Source organism: Acomys russatus, chromosome 17 (assembly GCF_903995435.1).
Source record: "Acomys russatus chromosome 17, mAcoRus1.1, whole genome shotgun sequence".
In the NCBI taxonomy this organism is placed as follows: domain Eukaryota; kingdom Metazoa; phylum Chordata; class Mammalia; order Rodentia; family Muridae; genus Acomys; species Acomys russatus.
Window position 1 is genome coordinate 5,303,968 of NC_067153.1, and position 19,506 is coordinate 5,323,473.

The 19,506-nt window shown below is 47.8% G+C and overlaps 1 pseudogene; it reads left to right on the forward strand.

Annotated features, from left to right (window-relative positions):
• Positions 1–15,886: 15,886 nt before the first annotated feature.
• LOC127201894 (uncharacterized) lies at positions 15,887–15,986 on the forward strand (annotated as a pseudogene).
• The last annotated feature ends 3,520 nt before the right edge of the window (positions 15,987–19,506 follow it).

A 19,506-nucleotide genomic window follows, 5' to 3' on the forward strand; every position in this document is an offset into this window, starting at 1 on the left:
CTTCATGAAACTATCTCAAAAATGATACTAGCCTGAGCTCCTACTTTCGGTTTTGCACGGGTGCTTGCCCAGAAGGGAAATCTACTTTCTTCCATTGCTCTGAGACAGCCTCAAGCAGTCCAAGCTGCTCCTGAGTCCATCATCTTCCTGCCCCCATTTCCTGGGTGCTAGAGTTACAGACATCACCACCATGCCCCCACTGCGGCTAAATGTTGTTGGTTCTTTTGTTTGTTTGATGTTATTGTTGTTGAGGAAAATTATCATGTAGCCCAGGCTTGCCTCAAACTCCCTATGTAACCAAGGATGGCTTTGAACTCCTGATCCTCCTGCCGTACCTCCAAAGTGCTGGGTTATTTGCCAGGGTGGGGGAGCATGGTCTTGAAACATAGCCCAGGTTGGCCTCGTACTTGCTATTAATGAGAAGCCGGGCGTATTGGTGCATGCCTTTAATCCCAGCACTCAGGAGGCAGAGGCAGGCGGATCGCTGTAGGTTCAAGGCCAGCCTGGACTACAAAGTGAGTCCAGGACAGTCAAGGCTACACAGAGAAACCCTGTCTCGAAAAACAAAACAAACAAACAAAAAAATGAACACCACTGCAGTGAGAAGGACCCACCGAGCAGTGCTTCTGAAGTGCTCAGGCTTACTACCCTCAATCAGGCCTCAATCTGGCACCTTTGCCTCGGACCTGCCATCTTTCCTTGCCTCAGCCATAGCTGTGCCACCTCAGGGCATGCACACAGTCCACCAAAACCACACTGTGGTGTAGATGTCGCCTCTCTCAGACTGCCAGACCAATGCCACTCGGCACACGGGGCTGGTATGTGCCCAGCGCAGACGCTGACTTCAGACTTGCCGACAGCCACTTCCTCTCTCACAGGGAGGATAGAGCTGAGGAAGAGCCCAAGGGAGGACACTGAACCCCAACAACCACAGGAAGCCGTCATGTAAACCACACAAGTATGCCGTCAAGGTCTGTTCCTGTCCCTGCCCACCTCCAATCTGATCTATCCTTCCTAAGTCTTCATTAAACTCTTGCCCAGGCTCCTGGAATGCTGAACTTCCCCAGACAATCTGAGTGATTCTGTTGTCTCAAAAAAGAAGGCAGGGGTTAATTTTCAACTTGCTTTCATCTTTCTTATTTCTTGTTGTTGTTGTTTTGTTTTGAGACAGAATTTCTCTGTGTAACAGCTCTAGCTGTCCCAGAACTCTCTCTGTAGACCAGGCTGGCCTCGAACTCACAGAGATCCACCTGCCTCTGCCTCCCAAATGCTGAGATTAAAAACATGTGTCACCATCACCTGGCTTTTTAAAAAATAATTTTTATTTATTTATTATGTGCTTGGTGTTTTGCCTATATATAAGTCAGAGTGAAGTCATCAGATCCCAGAATTACAGATAGTTGTGAACTGACATGTGGGTGCTGAGGATTGAACCTGGGTCCTCTGGAGGAACAGTCAGTGCTCTTATCTGCCATCTCTCCAACACTTTTTCTTTTTTTTTTTTTTTTTTGGTTTTTCAAGACGGGGTTTCTCTGTGTTATCTTAGCTGTCCTAGACTAGCTTTCTAGACCAGGCTGGCCTCGAACTCACAGTAATCGGCAAGAAGGCGGGCTCGAGGGTCACAAGCCGGAGTGGCAGAAGCTGTCCTAGGACCACAGTCTAAACTGATGCCATTGCCCAGAGCTTGCATGGGCTTGGGAGAAGGCCCCAGGTCCTCAGATGTGACAGGGCCTCACTAACAATGTGTGGCATTTTCAAAGCATATCCCCAGACGCTTCCCAGAGCAATCCATGCATTCAGTGGGCTATACATTGTAATAAGCACCACTGAGTGACCAAACAGAGCACGTATTCGCATTCCTGGGAACCTCACCCACTTTTTTGGTCTGCAAAAATGAGCTTTTTTTTTTTTTTTTTTTTTTTTTTTTTTTTTTTGGTAGAAGCTGTCAGGAAAAATTAAGCCTGAATCCCTCCCACCTGTCACACAAACTGCACAAGAGGTCCTCTTAGGAGTGACTGACCCATCACATAAGAGACATGTACCCCAGGCACCCAGCCCACTGCCTGGCATGTTGGGGGTACCCTCTCAGGCTGGCTTCACCTTTCTTGCTGCTGTATATCTGTGCCGGCTTTCTCCTCGGGGCTCTTGGTGAGAGCTGGGGCCTCGTGGTAAGATGGGCGAGGATCTACTCAAAGGCACATTCTTACTCCACTCACATGAATTTTGAATTTTGTCCCAATTTTGCTTTTAATTTTTGATTATTTTGTTTATTTTTCAGTGCTGGGGAATCAAACCCAAGGCCTAGGACACAGGCTGGGTAAGCATTCTATCACAGAGTAGCATCACCAGCCCTTAACATCTTACACACACACACACACACACACACACACACACACACACACACACACACACACAGAGGCATGCATGCACGCACGCACACGTGCACAAACCTGAAGGTGTAGCTCCATTTGCTTTCCTGACATGCGGGACGTCCTGGGTTTAATCCCCAACACCACGTAAAAGCGGGTGTGGTGGCACATGCCTGTAATCCCAGCACTTGGGACAGGCAGGAGTCTCAGATCAAAGTCACCATCATCTACAGAATGACTTTGAGACTAGCCTGAGCAGATATGACCTTGTCACAAACCAACCACCACGGTTATTCACCACAGTCCTCCTCTTGTCTTTAAACTCCTCCAAGCTTCCCTTTTCCTTTCTCACACCCAAGGTACCTTAGTTTAAATTCAAACAAACAAACAAACAAACCTCAGGCCTCAGATGGAAGCAATCTGTTTTCTCCGCCACTGTCCAGCTTGGATAGTAACACCGTTCCACTGCCAAAGCTCAGGACCCAAATGCCCTTACCTCTTGCCGTACCCAGGCTGTGCGGGGCATTTATCGTTACTGTGCCCCCATAACTCTCCTACACTGGCCCTACAGCTTGTCTCTCAGGAAGATGTTTCTTCAGTTGAGGGGGGTATAACAAGAGTGCGGTTTATGGAACATGATGGGGAACTCCTGCCTGCACAGAGTGGGACACGCAGATAGGTGTGAGGCCTGACTGTCTATGCAGTGTCTTCCTTCATGTGGGGTCTGAGACACTCTGGGATGTTTCTCCTCTGCTCAGTGCTATTCTCCTGAAAGTCAACTTGTAGCTTCCTTCTAATTTAAAACCTTTATGAGCATGCACACACACACACACAATTGGAAATTCAGGAAAATACTATTATCATTCTGGTATCTGAACAGTTCCTCCACTATCCATAGGGAACTGTGTCCAGGACTGTAAGATTCTAAAATCCAAGGGGCTCCAGTTTCTTTTTTTGAGGGGGGGGGGGTTCGAGACAGGGTTTCTCTGTGTAGCCTTGGTTGTCCTAGACTCGCTTTTGTAGACCAGGCTGGCCTCGAACTCACAGCGATCCGCCTGCCTCTGCCTCCCGAGTGCTGGAATTAAAGGCACACGCCACCACACCCGGCTCAGGCTCCAGTTTCTTAAAGATGTATTTATTTGTATTTTACGTGTATGAATGTTTTGGACTTGGAGGCCAGAAGAGGGCGCCAGAGCCCCTGAAACTAGAGTTCCAGACAGTTGTGAGCCTCCATGTGGGTGCTAGGAACCAACCCTGGGTCCTCTGAAAGAGCAGCCAGTGCTTTTAACCCCTGAGCCGTCTCTAGCTCCAGCTCCAGTCTCTTATATAAAAAGGAATAGCATTTGCACAGTGGCAGGGAGAACCCTGCAAGTAGGCTAGCCTGGTCTACACAGCAGGTCCCAGGACAGCCAGCGCGACACAGAGACTTGATTTTACTTGCCTCATAAAACCAAGTAAAATAAAATAAACTGTCAATGTGTTAAGCCATCAAGTGGTGATCGCGTGTCATGGCAGCCCTAGGAACTGATACAGGCCCTAGAACACTCTGTGCCTGTGTGCAGGGTTTCCACCTTTCCCTCTCCTCGCTGACTAGAACCAGGAGTGATATTAGCAGCTCCATGACAGAGCACACCTGGACTTCTGAGTCTCCTTGGGGCAAAAGTAATGTTAATGCAAAGATGTTTTTGGGTTGATTTGTTACCATAGCCAAAGTTATCTTAAGCGTTACGCCTTACTGTAAAGCAATGAGGTCTTAGCCTGGCCTGCAGAGCAGCCTTGGAGATTTTATCTTCTGGTCTGTCAACCTCAGGAAAATGTCCCATTTTCAGACTAGGAACCTCAGTCTCAGAGCACATCACTGAACTGGAGGGCAGCCGCTCAGTCAGCATCTAAGAGTTTCACTGCCTCAGTGTTGGCCCTCCCTGGGAAGGTGCTGGGACCTCTGTGCAGGCAGCGCTGAGGTGTTGGAGGTGAGGCTTGCTCCTGCACACCCCTCCGCTGGCTCAGGATGCACAGCAGTCAGCCATGGGGGACCCTGCTGGATAGGACAGTGCCTCTGCAGAGTGAGAGTGTAACTGAGTGAATGCAAAACTCAGTATCGTATTGAAACTGACTCATAGTCTCACTCAGAACCCCAAGTCCTCAACGCAAAGATGTTCTGTGGTGACCGGGTTTCCAGGGGTCCCCTCCGACAGGGGTGTGCATGAGAACTGGCTAGTGAGCACAAAGATTGCCTGGGGTGAAGGTGGGCGAGGCCCTGCCCGTTATCTGAAAAAAAGCACCTCAGTCACGTCAACCATGCCGCCATACTCTCAGTGTGTGCCCCGTGAGTACAGACAGAGGGTTGGGGGTGCAGGTGGTGGCTTTGTCACGGGCAGCTTTGTCCATCAGCTGATAAGGAGGAGACTCGGGCCAGCAAGCTTCCCTGGGGTCCTCAGCTCTGTCAGTGACCTGCAGACAGGTCTGTGCTTCTTCTCCTCCTCCTCCTTTTTTTTTTTTTTTTTTTGGTGTTTCGAGACAGAGTTTCTCTGTGTAGCCTTGGCTGTCCTGGACTCACTTTCCAGACAGACCAGTATGGTCTCGAACTCACAGCGATCCACCTGCCTCGGCCTCCCTGGGTGCTGGGATTCCAGGCCTGTGCCACCATGCCCAGCCTGTGGTTCTTTATTTGGCAGCCCCTCCCAAATGCCTACAAATTCCCACAGGCTTTCTATGAGCCCTTTCCTTTTGCTGCCCTGAAATGGACATTCACAATGAATAAGGTTAATGATAGGCAGTGGAGAGGAGAGAGAAGTTTCCAGAAAGAAGTGACGCGAGTTTCTATGATGAGGAGAAGGGTGGGTGTTAGGATGATATGAACTGGGTGGGCACATGGCCCAGCAGGTAAAGGCACTCACACACACAAACCACACCACAACAACAATGATATAATAATAATAATAATAATAATAATAATAATAATAATAATAGTAATAATAGTAATAATAATAATATTAGTAATAACAACACTAACAATACTTTTATTTACTGTATTAGCTATGCTTTGATTTATTTATTTTTATTTTGTGCATATGAGTATTTTGTCTGCGTGTGTGTTGAAAGAAGGTGTCAGATCTCCTGGGACTTGAGTTACAGACTATTGAGAGCCACTATGTTGGTGCTGGGGTCCTCTGCAAGGTTATGTGCAGTACGTTCCCTTAACCACCTGGACCATGGTTTCAGCCCCATCAAATAGAATTTTTAAGCCAGGTGAGGTGGCACACACCTGTAATCCCAGCACTCAGGAAGGCAGAGGTAAGCGGATCTCTGTAAGTTCGTGGCCAGCCTGGTCTACAAAGTGAGTGCAGGACAGCCAAGGCTACACAGAGAAACCCTGTCTGAAAATATATATTATATATGCATACAAATATATACAATTTTTAAGAGGTAACATAAACTAACATTTGTTTATTATGTTTTTGGGGACAAGTTCTTGCAGCTTTGAGCCTGCTATAGCCCGGGTTAGCATCAGACTTGAGACTGTCATGCTCCCTGCCCCCACTCACTGTGATCACAGGTGAGCACTGCCACACCTACTCCTGCAGTTAACACTTATTGAATATCTTGTATTACAAGATAACTCGAGTGCAATAGAGCATCCAGACATTCCTTAAACTAATTGTCTGTGTAAATGTGTGTGTGTGTGTGTGTGTGTGTGTGTGTGTGTGTGTGTGTGTGTGTGTGTGTGTGTGAAAAGCATGGCAGCTGGGCGTGGTGGTGCACAACTTTAATCCCACTACTTGAGAGGCAGAGGCAGGCAGATCACTGTAAGTTCAAGGCCAGCCTGGTCTACAAAGCAAGCCCAGGATAACCAAGGAATTCCTGGGCTGAATTCAACATTCAGAGCAATGGAGAACGAAGCTGGGACTTGCTCCCTCTGGTCATCCCCTGGGGGTTTGGTGTGGGGCTGGGTTGAGCCCTGACCCAAAGCTATTCTTGCTGGCAAGCCGTAACCCCACACATAGCCATGTGCAGCTTCAGTGCTAAAAGAGCAAAAGTCAGATTAGAGGGTTTGTTGGGGCCAAGTTTCCATCCAGTTTTCTCCCACAGTGGCTGCGAAGACCACCCAGGGTGCCTGCACACTGGCCAAGACATGCAGGGCAGTGTGGGTGAGGCCACGCCGACTGCCTTTAAAATGCGTTTGTTACACAGCTGCTGAAGAAGGCTGCCAAGAAAATAGAACCAACCCCTACAAAATGGAAGTTCAGAAGAAAACAGCCAATGCCCTCTCAATCTAGCAGTGAGGCCTGGGAGAAGACGCCCCAGCGTGAGTGGCCAGGGACCCGGTATTTAGACCACTCTGAACACTGTGTGTGGAGTCTTCCATGGAATTCCACCATTTGTCCCGAAAGGCCGGAGCTAGGAAAGTCAGACCTATACCCGGGCAGGGCAGCGTGGCTGAGGAAACTACATACGCCTCCACACTTGCTGTGGTACTCACCAGTGCCAGGAGCTCCTGCAGCCTCTGCAGTTCCTTCTCATCCTCCGTGCTACCCACCCAAGCCAGATGGCAAATAAGTAGTGCACTTAGCACTTGAAACCCAGAGTCCAGAGCTTTGTGCTTGTAACTGGTGTGCTTCAGACCCGGGACAAACAGCTCCGGGTTCTCCCAGCATTCCTCAGTCCCTGTCTGCTGTAGGACATGGCTGGCGTGCCCTGCCCTCTACCCTGAACTTTCCAGGACATACCTCTCTCTCTCTCTCTCTCTCTCTCTCTCTCTCTCTCTCTCTCTCTCTCTCTCTCTCAGAGGCCCACGTTTGCTCTCTCTCCCTCCCCACCCCCGACCACATAGTAGCCAAAAGCTGATTCCAATGAACCTACATTTATATACTTTAACTGACCTTCCATGAAAAACAATCCAACATCCTCACTTTTAATTATAGGAAAAGGAAGGAATGTTAGTATACTGCCCCCAGTCTGCCTAGCAACCTATGACATCATTACCTGCCTGCCACTAGATGGGCGAGCTGCCCAGTATATAAAAGGGCAGCCCCACCTCGCCTCCTTCTCTTGTTCCTCTCTTCCTCTCTCTTGTGCTCCTCTTTCACTGTCTCTCTTGTTCTCTCTTCCTCTTTCTCTTCCTGGGACACTCCCCCTTTCTTCTCCCCTTATGCTTCTACAATAAATATTATACCATGTATGTTGTGTGGCATCTTATATTTCTTACTTAAAATCAAGCCGGGCGTGGTTGCAGCACTCGGGAAGCAGAGGCAGGTGAGTTGCTGTGAGTTCGAGGCCAGCCTGGTCTACAAAAATGAGTTCAGGAGGCCTGCAGAGATGGCTCAGCGGTTAAGAGCACTGTCTGCTCTTCCAGAGGTTGTGAGTTCAATTCCCAGCAACCACATGGTGGCTTACAACCATCTATCATGTTATCTGATGCCTTCTTCTGGCCTGTAGGTGTACATATTAAATAAATAAATAAATAAATCTTTTTTTAAAAAATGAGTTCAGGATAGCCAGGACTGTTACACAGAGAAACCCTGTCTCCAAAAACAACAAAACAAAACAAAAAGAATTAGTGGCCCCATGCCTGGAAAGCAGACTCATGGTCTTTATCCTGAGAACTTTCTCCACCTGCACAGAACAGATCTGCTTTCTCTAAACTCTATTCTCAGTCCGTGCCCCTACACTCCGAGGCTGGCTGACATGGTTCCTGTGCACACCCTTCCATCCAAGGCTAGATAAGCTACCCAGGAAAGCCTCACACGCCTCTACCAGCCTGCCTTCCCCTCCTGCCTCGGCCTCTGAAACACACCCCTGTGGGCTCCTCTGGGGGTCTCCCTACCCCTGCAGGGCCCACCCCGCGGCAGGACTCAGCCATGCTGGTCAGGAACCCTCGCAACAGGATGAACGTGCACTGGGCTACCCCCTCTCCCATGCTGCACTGAGCTCAGCGCCGTCCTGGGATGGGACACAGGACCGAGCACTGAGCTGGCAAGGATAGGCCCACGTTTGCTCAGCACTCCGGCTCCTTCTCCCTTGATGGCAGCCAACAGGGGAGCCCCTCCCTGCCAAGCTGTCCCTGCCATCCACCTTCACAGTCACAGCTGCTGTATCTGTACCTGTGCTGGGGACCTCAGGTGCTGAGGATTTTAAAGAGTGTCTTGGGATCCACAGCCACCTGCCTACTCTCTCAGAGTTTGGGGTGCGCTGCCTTAAGGCCTGGGCCCTTCGGCCCCACTGATAGAAGAGGTTGCTTTACTGTAGGGCTTGAAAGCACAATTACCTAAGCTGGCACTCTCCAAATCTCTCGCCACTGGCGGTTCACAACACAACAAACATGGCTAATCTGATCGCCATGTCATGTTTGGCTAAGGGGGTGGAACTATTGCCTTGTGTCATTTTGGCTGAGGCCAATCACATGATTAACCCTCATCTTTGTCTTGGGAAAGTCATGGATACGCCTGCCATCTTTACAAAGAGCTACCAACCCTGTTCAAATCCTTGCTAAACTCCAAAGACAGCTTCTGTTTTTTACAATGGTGCAATTAATTATAAGATTAACTTTTGGGCTGGGCGTGGTGGCACACGCCTTTAATCCCAGCACTCGGGAGGCAGAGGCAGGCAGATCGCTGTGAGTTCGAGGCCAGCCTGGTCTACAAAGTGAGTCCAGGACAGTCAAGGCTACACAGAGAAACCCTGTCTCAAAAAGACAAAAAAAAAAAAAAAAAAAAATTAACTTTTACCTGATTTCTGACTTTACATTTTCAAGGTTTTATCTTTACAATATGCTGCATATATAGCATATATAATTCAACCCTGGATTTCTAACATGTCTTTACTAATTTCTAGACAATAAGTAAATGCTGTTCCTCCTGTCACCTGCTGCCCTGGGTTCAACTACAGGCTTCCTGGCTAATGGGCTTGACATGATTTTTCAATTGTTCTCTAATCTGCTGTATTACTATATTGAAATATATTAATTCTGGGAATGTTCACTTGTTTGCAACGTTAGAGCTTGATTGTTATGTCTTACCTTCATTCTCAAAGCCTAAAAATCACTGCCTTCTGAATATATTTAGCCTTACTTTTACTAATCTATAATATAGCTTTAAATTTTTACAAGCTATGGACATTTTATAAACTAAAACATACGAAAAACTCTTCTCTCTTTTTATGGACTGTGTTTATGAATTTTAAGTCTCCAACTTAACAGGGATAAAACCTAAAGTCTTAGTCGCTAATGATTAGAGGAGTTGGAAAAAAATGGTTTTAAAAATCTTTAAAGCCTGAGAAGAGGCTTCCAGACAGGCTCAGCTACAAAAAAAAATATGCTTCAAGCTTTAGCCACTGCTCTGAGGTGAAGAAAGAGAGGTCTGTGATGCCCCCTCCTGCTGGGGTCCAGCCTGAGCCAGCTCCACCAGGGAACTGCCTCAGATGTAGCCAGGAGACACCAGTTCCACAGCTACCTAAAGCCATACCCTGCCTGCCGGCAGATTGGCCTCTAGAAGTCAAAACTGCTCCCATGCAGGCTTGCCCTCTGTGCCCAGCCACTGGAGATTCAGCCAGCACAAGAGCTGCAGACACTTCTGGCCTTCAACCTCCTTGACTTGGCGGAGTCCAGATGGCTTCTAAATTTAGCACCTGGCCAAACCCAGGGCAACGCTGCAGGTCCGTTTTAACCTTGTACTCAGGTCACATAGTCGCATTGCCAACTTCTGTCATGGGAGGCTTCAGATTCTTCCTCAGCCCTCTTCATGTGCAGGAGGCCAGACTTTAAGCCTCAATCCTTGAGCGACTGTCAGGTCTAGATACGGTCTACCTCGCTACCAGACTTAAAGGACAGGTCTCAAATACGACCCTTCACCTTTCTTTTAGCTAAAGGACAGTGACTGCTCACAGCAATTTCACCTATGTCTTAAAGCCTCCAAGAAGATATTTTATTGATGTTGAGGGTCTAAGAAGATGTTTTAAGGTTGATACATCCAAACTAGGAATATTAGAAGATTTAAGAGGGTGTTTTAAGGTTGATACATACAATTTATGTATGTTAGAAGGTCTAAGAAGACGTTTTAAGATTGGTAAATAAGGGGCTGGAGAGATGGCTCAGTGGTTAAGAGCACTGCCTCCTCTTCCAAAGGACCCGAGTTCAATTCCCAGAACCCCTACGCCAACACATGTACATAAATTAAAATTAAAATTAAATATTATAAAAAGATTGTTAAATGCAGGTTACGAACGTCATATGCCTAAGAAGATGCTTTATTTCTCTCTGTTGCTATGATATTGTTGTATTGACCGCCCAGAGTGCTGACACTAATCAATGGAACTCTGGGTTATTCATATATCTCCAATGAAACATCCCACTATATGATCCTCTATCATAGTTCCAAGCTCAAAAATTTAAATTTCTTTTGGTTTGTCTTTTATTATAGACTCAAAATGTTTCTCATTGGGTTAGAGTTGTATACATCCAGTCTTCTGGACAGACATCTTTCATGATGTGTACTGATGCTGAAAATTAAAATCACGTGAACTTCTGCCCTTCTGCTCTACAGGAGACTTCTGTCCTCCTCACATTATCGTTCTACAGATATCAGAAAGATCCATAAGGCTTCTGCCTTTCCTAAGCTCACCTCAGAGAGTATTCATGCTGTTAACCCAAAGTTTTTTTCTCAAGCCTCTGCTATGCTATACGTCTACTGCCTTTTCCTACAATGTGTATTCCACTGAAAATTGCAAACAATGATGATGCTAACATGTCTAAAATTTATCTCGTTTTACAAACGTAAAAGGATTCTTGTAAGCTACAGGAAATCCACCTCTCAGGTGAAATGGAACCCAGCCAGTACTGCCAAACAACAACACAAATCTCCCATCTACTGCCTATTTTGGAGGGTGGGATTCCTCCCCCTTTCCCTGCCTCTGGGACTCCCCTCCCTAACTACCTGGTTGCCACCTTTCTGTACCCAACACCAGCTGATTAAATGAATTCCCTCTTCCTGGTCAGTGCAAATGTTTCCCTTTGTCTGAGAGACCTTCAACACCTCTCTGGTTCAGTGGGAGCAGAGGTGCCCAACCCTGGTCTGCATGACTGCGGCTGCTCCTTCTTACTGACCTGCAAATGCGACTAGGACTTTTCCCATTGAGGGAGACTGTGTCTCTGGACACAGCACTTTCCTGTTTGGGCTGTGCTCTCTTGGTCTCAGATTAGCATTGATGAGTTGTTGGGATAGTCTGTACCTGCCTTTTAAAAGTCACAATCTGTGTCTGGGGACACTCTAATGGATTACTGACTTCATGTCTCCAGGCTCCACTGGGATGCCTTCTAGAGAATTTCAAATCCTTACACCCACATTAAGGGCTGTTAAGCTTACACACCTCTGCAACCAAAGGATCTTTGTAAGTTAAAAAAAAAAACAATTTATTTATTTTATGTGCATTAATGTTTGGCTTGCATGTGTATCTATGTGTCAGATCTTCTGGAACTGGAGTTACAGACAGTTGTGAGCTGCCATGTGGGTGCCGGGAATTAACCTCAGGACCTCTGGATAAGCAGCCAGGCCTCTTAACCACTGAACCCTCAAAATAAAACTTTTAAGTACTGCCAGCAATCTGGTAAAATGGATGGAGGCTCCTTATTTTCAAGCCCTGTCTCTTCTTTGCTCTCCCCAAAGTTTCAAATATATACCTCAAGTAAAATGAAAGGAGGCTCCTGATATTCAAGCTTTTCTCTCCTTTGCTACAAAACTTCTGTTTTGCTTGCTCTCCCAAGAGTTTCAAACGTACACCCAAAAGGAATTTTCTCCCTAACCTACTAACTTTGTCTTCTGCCCACATATATGTTCCAGTCTCCTGCCAGCTTTCCTGCATCCAGGACAGCACCAAAGCATCTGTCCACAGCTGCTCCAGCCTAACCTCACAGATGAGGGTGTCAGCTGGACCGCATCTGCCCACAGGTGCGCCAGCCTAACCTCGCAGATGGTGTCAGCTGGACTGCATCTGTCCACAGCTGCTCCAGCCTAACCTCGCAGATGGTGTCTGCTGGACCGCATCTGTCCACAGGTGCTCCAGCCTAACCTCACAGATGGTGTCAGCTGGACTGCATCTGTCCACAGCTGCTCCAGCCTAACCTCGCAGATGGTGTCAGCTGGACCTGCATTGCCCCTCCTCGCTGCAGATGTTCTCAGACCCTAGACACAAATGCAACGGCCTGCTCTTCCGGGACTTTCAGCCTTTTGGCCCCCTGTTGCCACCCTACTGTCAGCAGGAAGCAGTCAAAGACTATTGACTAAGGAGACAAACAGTTCCAGGTTCTCCCAGCACTCCTCGGTCCCTATCTGCTACAGAACATGCTGGCATACCCTGCCCTCTACCCTGAACTCTCCAGGACAGAGCCTTTCCTTCTCCTTCACCATATAATCTGGACATTTGGTTGCTCTTGCATTCTCTCTCTCTCTCCCTCTCTCCCTCTCTTTTTCCCTTGCATGGCAGCCAAAGGCTGCTTCCAATGCACCCATATTTATGTACTTTAACCTATCCTACATGAAAAGCAATCCAACATCCTCTCACCACACTAAACCTTCATTAAAATATATGGGGAATGCCTAGGGGATAGCTCAATCAGTAAAGCGTTTGATTGAAAGTATAAGGTCCTGAGTTCGATCCCTAGAGGCCACATAAAGCCCGGTGTGGTAGCCAGCAAGATGGCTTAGTACATAAAGGTGCTTGCCACCGCGCCTGAAGCCTTGACTTTGATCCCGGGAGAGCCTATCGTGGAAGGAGAGAACTGACTGCCACAAGTTGTCCTCTGACCTCCACATAAGCACCATGGCATGCAGGCCCCCATAAATGATAATAAATAAATAAATAAATAAATAAATAAATGTAATTTTTAAGTTGCAAACTTAAAACCAATGTGATAGCATGTGCTTATAATTCCAGGACTGGGGAGACAGAGACAGCCAAGTCCCTGGGGCTTCACTGAGCAGCCAGTCTAGCCTAATTTTTGAGCCCAGAGCCCATGAGAGATCCTGTCTCAAAAAAGGAAGTAGAGAGCATCTGAAGGGCAACTCCCAGGGTGATCTCTGACCTTCACTTACACACACACACACACACACACACACACACACACACACACACACACACAATGTGCAGATACGCGCACACATACACACACATACACAAGGGCTCAAGCACAATGGACATATGCATGCACACATAAATATGTACAGACAAATCCATGCAAAATGTATACAAGGAGGGGAAATCACCATTTTACCTACTTAGCATGTATCGAACCTTCACCACCCAAACCAGTCCTATGGATGTCACTGTGTGGCTCAGGCAGGCCTGGTACAATGTGGCTCATGGACTGGCCTGCCTCAACCTCAGGGTTCTTTTTGTTTGTTTGTTTGGTTGGTTGGTTGGTTTTTTCCCAAGGTAAGGTTTCTCTGTATATCTCTGGCTGTCCTAGACTCAAGGATGGCCTCGAACTCTCAGAGACCCACCCGCCTTTGCCTCCCAAGTGCTGGGATTAAAGGCATGTGCCACCATGCCCTGCCAGCCTCCGGGTTCTTAGTGCTGTGCTTCTCTTTATGAGAGCGGCTGGGTACCACATTCCTGGAGCCGCACACTCATTCTTTCCTCCTGTCTTAAGCGCCTGCCAAGGTCACCTACACATTAGATGATTCAGGTGGGTGGGCTTCTTAGAGGTACCGGAAGGAAGGCATCCAGTCCAGAAGTTCCTATGTCTTAAATCAGACCCATCCGAACTGTTAAAATGGTGGTTTATAATTTGCCATGTGTCCAGCCCTGGCAGCGTGTGAACAGGGAAGGGGCCATTTGCCTCTTTTGCTGGGTAGACTGAGTGGGCACTACAACACCTTGCAGCAGGGCCTCTCGGCTAAGGAACCAATGAGATCTTGGCTCCTCTTAATTACGCAGATATTGAGGTGCATTGTCACAAGAGGAGAGTTAATAGGTTTTTGTTGCTTGGTTGCTTTGGGAAGGTTGTTTGTTCTTTGAGGCTGTGTAAGGTCAGCCACAAGCCTGATGTGTCACTGAAGAGAAATCTGAACCCCTTCACCTCCCAAGTCCTGTAGTTACCAGCTTAAGTCAGCAGGCCCACTGGCGGGTCCTTCTCTCCCTTAAGCCAACCTTCTGATATGCAAGAGGACTCCATGGGAGGAGGAAGAAGTCCAGCCAGAGCAAAGCAGCCTCCTGAGACAAAAGGATTTTCATCGGTGTACATCATGCACGCCTGGGTTACACTGCAGTGAGAAACGATTTCACAAGTCACGGTGCCTTTAAACCATAAGGTTTCGTTGTTGGCTATTCCTTGTTACAGTGGATCTAAATGCTGAGGCTGACGAGCCACGGTATTATCTGTCAAAATGGTGCAAAGAGGGTGCTGAAGGGCCCAGCATTACAGGCTACAGACTAACCCTTTAAAAGAGGTGTCATAAACTGGCCGTGGTCTCACATCTGTAGTCCCAGCACTCTGGGAGGCAGAGACAGGTGGATCTTGGTGAACTCCAGGCCAGCCTCGTCTACAAAGTGAGTCCAGGACAGCCAAGGCTACACTGAGAAACCCTGCCTCGAAAAACAAAGACAAAACAAAACAACAACAAGAGGTGTCACTTCTGTTCACAGCCCGTGGACCATTCTGGAATCATGACCCTGTCCTGCCACAAGGGGTCAGTGCAATGCTGCCTTGAGTCAGAAAAGCAGCGTCAGAAGCTCCTGGAGCTCATGACCTTACGACCTTCACCAAAATCACTTAGAACCACACTAACAGTGGATGTGAGGCCAAGTGTCAGGAAACATTCCCACCAGGCTGCGCCTCCAGCCCCCCCACGGCTCACCAGAGCTTTCACTGAATTTTCCATTGACTTAAATTTAAATTTTAGAAGAAGATCCACAGTGCCTTAGAAAAATTGAGCTGGTGGCTGCAAGATGGTCCAGAGAACGGAAGCACTTGTTGCGTGAGCCTGATGACAGTAACTCAGTTCCCGAGACCCACGTAATGGTAAGAGTGAGCCAATTCCACATGGTTGCCCTCTGTCTTCTCTCTCAATGTGTACAATGGCACATAAATGCCCCTGCCCCAGCCCCCCCGCAGGCACCATGTACACATACGCACTCACACAATAGGAACGGACGTTTTAGAAATCAGAAAAATCAAAATGGACAAGTCCAAACGTACATTAACAGGAGGGCATCATGATCCGAGCAATGTAGTTGGACTCAAAGAGTGGATTCTGAATCCAGCTCACGGCCAAGGCAAGGCCAGCTCATCTCCTGGAGGATAAGGTTGAAGGCAGGGAGGTGAGGTGGGGGGGGAGGGGGTGGGGGGGTGTGGGGGGGGGTTCCTCTTCTCACTGTTGTAATGGAATTCCTGACAATGCAGCTTAAGGAAAGACGGGTTTGTTTTGTCTCGCAGTTAGAGGGGATACAGTCCATCGTGGCAAAGACGGCATGGTGTTGAACAGCTGTAGCTGTGGTACAGGAGTGTGCACTCCAAATATATAATGGAACCTGCCCTTAGAGGCGCTGCAGGTGTGGCTGCTGTGCCACATGTATGTCAGTAGGTGGCAGGCCTGTGAACATCTGCATGATTAGTAGTAGCCTGACATTCCCTGAAAAAAAAAAAAAAGCTAGCCTGAGATGACCACAATTCTGGTGCCCGGCAAGCCCAGATGGGCTCCCAGAATGAGGAGCAAGCAGAATGGGGAGACTCGAAGAACCCCGTCTGGGACCACGGCCCCTAGGGGGAGTGAACCTGAGAGAGATGATCCTTGCATGGGGCCACTCGGGAAGGCTGGGCAAGGAACAAGTACTAGAAGGCCTTGGAGACCAGACCAGCAGCTAGCCTGAGCTAGCCACCAGTCTGGCGCCCCACAGGCCTCGGGGAGGAGGCCGACCATGCCTGAAATGACACCTGCCTGGCGCCACCATGCAGGAGTGGGACACAGCACTCCCGAGACTACTCTTTTTGTTTTTTGTTTTGTTTTGTTTTGGTTTGGTTTTTTTTTTTAGAGACAGGGTTTCTCTGTGTAGCCTTGGCCATCGTGGACTAACTTTGTAGACCAGGCTGGCCTCGAACTCACAGAGATCCACCTGCCTCTGCCTCCCAAGTGCTGGGATTAAAGGTGTGCGCCACCACTGCCCAGCTGCCAGGAGAGTTTTACAGAGACGGTGAATGAAAGAATGAGCTAGAACCAGGTGAAGACAGAACGAGACAGAGGATGAGAAGGAGCCAGAAGATTAGGGCAGGTTGCTGGAGTTAGTTTGAGGCCAAGCAGAGCAATTCAGAGCCCGAGAGAAAAGGCCAGATTGAATAAATCAGATGGGAGAGGAGTTTGAGTCAGAGCAGCCTCTGCCTCCCTGAGTGCTGGGATTAAAGGTGTGCACCACCACTGCCCGGCTTAACACTAATTCTTTAAAGGCCCTATTTCCTAATAAGTCATGCTCTGAATAACAGGCCAGGGCTATGCAGAGAAACCTTGTCTCGAAAAAACCAAAAAAACAAAAACAAACAAACAAACAAAAAAACAAAACAAAAAAGAATTAGTGTTAAATTGAGCTAATGGGACGGTCCCCGTTCAATGTGGTAGTTATTGTTAAAGAAAAATTAGGATAGTGTGATGGCTAGTTGTATGTCAACTTACTACAATCTATAGTCAGGCAACAGGAGGAAATCTGAACTGAGAAAATGCCTCCATAGGACCCCTTTGTAGAACATTTTCTTAGTTGGTTGATGGGGAGGGCCTGGCCCATTGAAGGTGGTGCCACCCCTAGGCTGGTGGGCCTGGCTTCTTTAAGAAAATAGGTGAGGCCGGGTGTGGTGGCGCATGCCTTTAATCCCAGCACTCAGGAAGCAGAGGCCAATGAATCTCTGTGAGTTCGAGGCCAGCCTGGTCTACAAAGTGAGTCCAGGACAGCCAAGGCTGCACAGAGAAACCCTGTCTCAAAAAACAAAACAAAACAAAACACTACTTAGTAAACCCTATCTTAAACAAAACAAACAAACAAGCAAAAACCCCAAAGCAGACGTAGTGGCACATATGAGCAAGAGGGTGAGGAAGGAGGATTACAGCAAGTGTAAGGCCACATAGTGGGTTCTAGGCCAGCATGTGCTACACTGTGAGACCGTGAGCTGCCAAAATAAAGACCAATGGCTTAAACCACAGAAATTTACTTTCTTGTAGTTCTAGAGGGTAGAGCTCCAAAGTCAGGTGTTGGTAGTATTGATTTTTCTTTTTGGCTTTAGATGCAACCTTCTCCCTGAGCGTTTCCAGGGCCTTATCTGTAGTATCTGTCTGTCTTACCTAGGCTTTCTATTGCTACAAGGAAACACCATGACCAAAAGGCAACTTGGGGAAGCCAGGGTTTGTTTGGCTTACATTTCTGTATCACAGTTCACCATCAAAGGAAGCCAGGACAAAAACTCAAACAGAGCAGGGACCCAGAGGCAGGAGCTGATGCAGACCATGGAGGGATGCTGCTTACTGGCTTGGTCCTCATGGCTTGTTTCACCTATTTTCTTTCTTTCTTTCTTCTTTTCTTTTTCTTTTTTTTTTCCAAGACAGGGTTTCTCTATGTTATCTTGGCCATCCTGGACTCGCTTTGTAGACCAGGCTGGCCTCCGAACTCACAGCGATCCACCTGCCTCTGTCTCCTGAATCCTGGGATTAAAGGCATGCGCCACCATACCCGGCCTCACCTATTTTCTTAAAGAAGCCAGGCCCACCAGCCTAGGGGTGGCACCACCTTCAATGGGCCAGACCCTCCCCATCAACCAACTAAGAAAATGTTCTACAAAGGGGTCCTATGGAGGCATTTTCTCAGTTCAGATTTCCTCCTGTTGCCTGACTATAGATTGTAGTAAGTTGACATACAACTAGCCATCACACTATCCTAATTTTTCTTTAACAATAACTACCACATTGAACGGGGACCGTCCCATTAGCTCAATTTAACACTAATTCTTTTTTGTTTTGTTTTTTCTTTGTTTTTGTTTTTGTTTTGTTTTGTTTTGTTTTGTTTCGAGACAGGGTTTCTCTGCATAGCCCTGGCTGTCCTGGACTCGCTTTGTAGACCAGGCTGGCCTCGAACTCACAGAGATGCATTGGCCTCTGCTTCCTGAGTGCTGGGATTAAAGACATGCGCCACCACGCCCAGCTCAGGGTTTTGCTGTTGTTGAATGAAAAAAAAAATGAAATAAAAAGGAAAGGAAAGGAAAGGATGAAACTGCTCCTAGATATGGTGGAGGAGAAAGTTTACTATAGATATGTGGGAGAGCATAGGCAGGGACAGGGACATCTGGGAGAGTCCAGAGTGGACATGACCAGGGGAAGGGGTGCCAGGTGCAGCAGTCAGGAGGTCAAAAGTACATAAAGGTCAAGTAACCGAAATGTCTGGATTATTAGGGAGGAGCCTCTGGGAGAAGGGCAGCCCTGCCCCTGGTCTGGAGAGTTCAGGATAGAGGGTAGAGATCAGAACCATACCCTGTAACAGGCAGGCACTGAGGGATGATGGGAGAACATGGCAGCCAGGTCTGATTTGATGTATAGGCACCTCAGCTATTTGTTATGGGTTTGAAACTTAGCAGTTGTTAGTAATAAACTCTTAGCGCCAGTTCTTCCAGTCCCGGGACTCCTTTATATTAGTGACTTTTGCAGGGTTGTGATCAAAATACCAGAGCTGGACATAGGGGCACATGCTTGTAACCTCAGCTCTTAGACAGAGACAAGAAAATTTAGAGTTCATGGTCATCATCAGCAATGGAATGGGCTCGAAGCCAGCCTGGACTATAAGAGACCCTGTCTCAGAAACAAACAAGACCTACCAACCAACCAACAAAACACACACACACACACACACACCACCTGAAAGAAACACAGAACCAGTTCATGGAGAGAGGGTTTGCTTGGCTCCAGTCTCAGATGGTTCCACGGTCTCTTAGCTGCATGGTTCTGGGTCTGGCTGGAGCACGGCGCTGTGGTGGCAGGGGCATGTCGAGGAGACTGTTCACTTCACAGTGGACAGGAAACAGATGGCCAAAGGCCTGGAATAAGATTCCGCCAAGAATCCAGCCTAACTTACTTCCTGCTCTTAGGCCTCACATCCTAAGGCTTCCAAATCTCCCAGGACA